The 3746-nt window shown below is 46.6% G+C and overlaps 1 long non-coding RNA gene across 1 annotated transcript; it reads right to left on the minus strand.

Moving 5' to 3' along the window:
- Window positions 1-280: 280 nt before the first annotated feature.
- LOC134016655 (uncharacterized) lies at window positions 281-3746 on the minus strand. Its single transcript, XR_009929579.1, has 4 exons — window positions 3651-3746; window positions 3351-3459; window positions 3017-3107; window positions 281-1339 (listed from the first exon to the last, which is right to left on the minus strand). It is a non-coding gene; the product is annotated as an uncharacterized LOC134016655 (long non-coding RNA).

The following is a 3746-nucleotide window of genomic DNA, read 5'->3' on the forward strand; positions in this document are numbered from 1 at the left end:
TGTGTGTGAGAAATCTCCCTGTCACACTCCGCAAAGTTCCGCTTACAGACACTGCAGGGAATAAGAGGGTTAAGGACTTTATAGTGTGGAAGGATACGAAAGGGTAAAGGGGCTAGTGGGGTTTATCGTGTGGAAGGATACAGAGAGAGTTAAGGGGTTTAAAATGAGGTTTCTGGACATTGAATACATCTTATGTGTGCAATGCGCGCACACACACACACACACACATGCCACCACACACGTGCACACACACACGGGATAGGAGACAAAAACAGGAAGATCAAACGCAACATCTGTTTATTCACCGGATTCCAGAATGTTCTGACATAATTAGAAACCTCCCAGTGGAGAACAGTAACAGGCTGGAATCAAGCGTAGGCGTCAATAAACACACAACTCTATACATTATTTAACATTTAAATTAAACCAAGGTGCTCTTATGCGGGCTTGCACATCACTCATAACCATACAGATTGTTTCCCCCTTAAGTGTGAACACAACATTTTCTTGTCCTTATTAAAGTCTGATAAAACGAATTATAGAACACGTTATAAAAGCAAATAAATAAAAGCTTTTCTTTTCTCTAAAACATAGCTTAAATAAAACATGCTGCTATAAATCTGGGGAGTACGGCATTGCACAACTGTGAAACAGGATGCATCTTTGCACGATCAGTTCAGGCAAACAAAGAGATATTCATAAACACGTTGGACAGACACGGTCCATTTGAAGCACATCCGATTTAAGACGTAACGATCCGAGTATTTGTTAGCAAAAGAGAAACTGAGTTCAAATGCACCAAATAAAATTAAGAACGGCGAGGATTAAAGTGTCAAATGTGACGATTCGCGTCTCAGAGCGTCTCTTTTGCGTCTCTTTTGCATCTGGTTAGAGGGCTTTTTCGCTGGGAGTCTTGGCTACGGCTACACTGAGACCACAACAAGTACAAGCCATTGAAACAGCTTGGCGAATGGCTGGCAGCATAGTGCATGGCTAAAACAAATAGCGCATGGCTAACACAAATAGCGCATGGCTATCACAAATAGCGCATGGCTAAAAACGATAACAGCAATGTCACTCCAGACAGAGTTGCTCCCTTCTTCCAGGTCAAGAAAGTGTTCTTTAAAAAATTTCTCCAGCAGTCTATTGTTGGTGTCTTAGATAATTCGATCCAGACTAATTTGAAGCAAATTTAACAGTTCGGCGGCCATTTTGAGTAAAATAGCAGTTATTTTGTGTGTTCAGGCAGCCATTTTCCTGATGTTGCTGATCAGTCTGCGGCTGTACTCTTGGTGGTCCACGGGCTTGATGTCCATACACTGTAGCCTTGACCCTCCGCCTCGTCCTGGGAGGGCAAAACAAGGTTAACACTCTCCACAAGTGTGTGTGTGTGTGTGTTTGAGAAAGTGTGTGTGTGGAGAATCTCCAGACTGCGGTATTGTACTTTTACAATGAACAGCTTCTCTGTACTTGAGATCAAGATTCAATCTTGAAAAGCCAAAGGTTTCCGGTCTTTCAATATTCCAAAAGTAGCAAGTTAGTTAGTTGCAAACAACATCAAATCCATTCTCAAGCATTTGAAAAGCATTTAGATACCGTCTAAGCTGTATCTAAACCAGGATTAGAACCGGGCGTATCCAAGGCCTGCCGCACCACACGCGGAGACACGAACCGTTTTCCTCGAGACTGACCCTTTGAAAACGGAGTTCACGCCAAGCGCTCCGATCAAACAGAGACGATTACCTCAGGACAAATACAAATACGCAATTAACGGCGTGGCCGGGCGCTGGCGAACGAGCAGCGAGGAGCCGCCGAATGCTCCTCGCACTTCCTGCTAGCTGCGGCGCCTTCCTAACACGACTATTAATATCGGCTCGGAGCCACGTAGCAGAGGATGGAGAGGGGGAAATTAAATCCAAACGTAATAGGGGAGGGGGCCGAGGCCACTTGACGGACGATGACAACTAATTTAATAACAATGTTCTTCAAAAGGTACGGCCCGCTGAGACAGAGAGGGACTTTTTTTAATTTGACTTCTCCCTGTTGATATCGCTATTATAGCTGCACAAAACAATTATTCCTCTGTCGGACTCTCACACACACGCTCACTTATGGCTATTTAATTAAGTGGAGGAATGACCATTAACATGTGCAAACATGGCTAGTGTGCGGACACACACACACACGAGTGTCTCAAACTGAGACATGGCTCTGAATGTGAAGTGTGTAATTGTGTGAGGCGAATTCTTAACGAGTACTAGGAGAGCGGTCTGACACACACACACACACACACACACACACACTCCAGCAAACACTTAGCTTAGTGTGCTCCACTTCAGCAACACAAACAGTCGCACGAACGCACAATAAAGTCAACCACCTCAACAGTGACCTGGTCACCTGATTGCAACTGAAGCCGACCACAAATTCTTATCCTTGTAAATCCATGTTTTTCAAATCGTTTTTGTGTTCCATTGAACTCAGTTCAGGGTTAAAGTTAGCTCATACCTCGCAATCATAGTTAAATATGATACGACCATCTATAAAAGGCCATGAAGAAGAAGTGTTGGTTGGACATGTTTGAAGAGAAGCCAGGCCTCAGAGCCTATGTGTAGGACCCTGTATTAGGAGCTAATTAGGCATTCATTAGTTCTAATTGGGCTAATTAGGACAACTCCAAATGTTCATTAGCCCCTTAATGAAGAGAAATAGCCTGCTTGTCTTTGTTGTGTTTCTCTGTTATTCCCAGAGGTCTCTCTGACCGTGGCATGACAGGATAATCCAGTCAGATTGGGGCTCGGACGGCGTGAGATTACGTCCTCCCACTCACTCGTGTGCGCTTCGCTTACGGTTCTTTCCAGAACTCAATTCTATATTTAAGAATGCTTGTCGTGTTTCTGTCACTGTGTGTTTGTTCCATTGTGTCCTTATCTACTGTATTGCAGTCTATTGTTTGCTTTCGTTCTCTAGTGTATTCCACTGTGTTGTTCTCTATCCTCGATTCCCTTCCCTTCACTCACGTTGTAGGTCTCCATCTTGATTCGGTTGCGGAAGACGTGCGTGGTGAAGTTGGCTTTCTGGAAGACTTCATCGAAGGCAGCCTCGTTCTGGCAAACAGGAGCGTGGAGACAAGGTTACATAACTAGCGTAACTCACACACACACACACACACACCCCACTCACACACACACACACACACCCCACACACACACACACCCCACACACACACACCCAGTCTGATTCAAACTGCAATTCTACCCCTCCATCCCACTCAGACAGGGCTGGATTAAAGGTTGATTGTACCGTGTGTGTGTGTGTGTGTGTGTGTGTGAGGGGTGTGAGTGTGTCACCGTGTCTCTGAGCCGGCCCAGTGTCTCTGCGCTGTGTCCCAGCAGAGCTTCAGCCGTCTCATGGAAAGCAGGTCACCCACTGGTTCTCCCCAAAGTCCGCTATGTTAGCCTGGGGAGGAGGGAGGGAGAGAGGGGGGGGGAGGGAGGGAGGGAGCAGGGGAGGGGAGGGGGGGGGGAGGGAGCAGGGGAGGGAGCAGGGGAGGGAGGGGGGGGGGGAGGGAGACGGATGAATCAGCAGAGCATGGGTGGCCTTGGACTGAGAAATAGTTTGTGTGTGTGTGTAAGAGTGTGTTCACTCACAGACAGTATGAGGCGGTACTGGAAGTGGTCGTAGGTGCGGATGCAGCGCTCCACAGCGGTAGCTGCCGTCATGCTGGTCCACCAGCTTCTTGTTGC

Source organism: Osmerus eperlanus, unplaced genomic scaffold (assembly GCF_963692335.1).
Source record: "Osmerus eperlanus unplaced genomic scaffold, fOsmEpe2.1 SCAFFOLD_877, whole genome shotgun sequence".
In the NCBI taxonomy this organism is placed as follows: Eukaryota; Metazoa; Chordata; class Actinopteri; order Osmeriformes; family Osmeridae; genus Osmerus; species Osmerus eperlanus.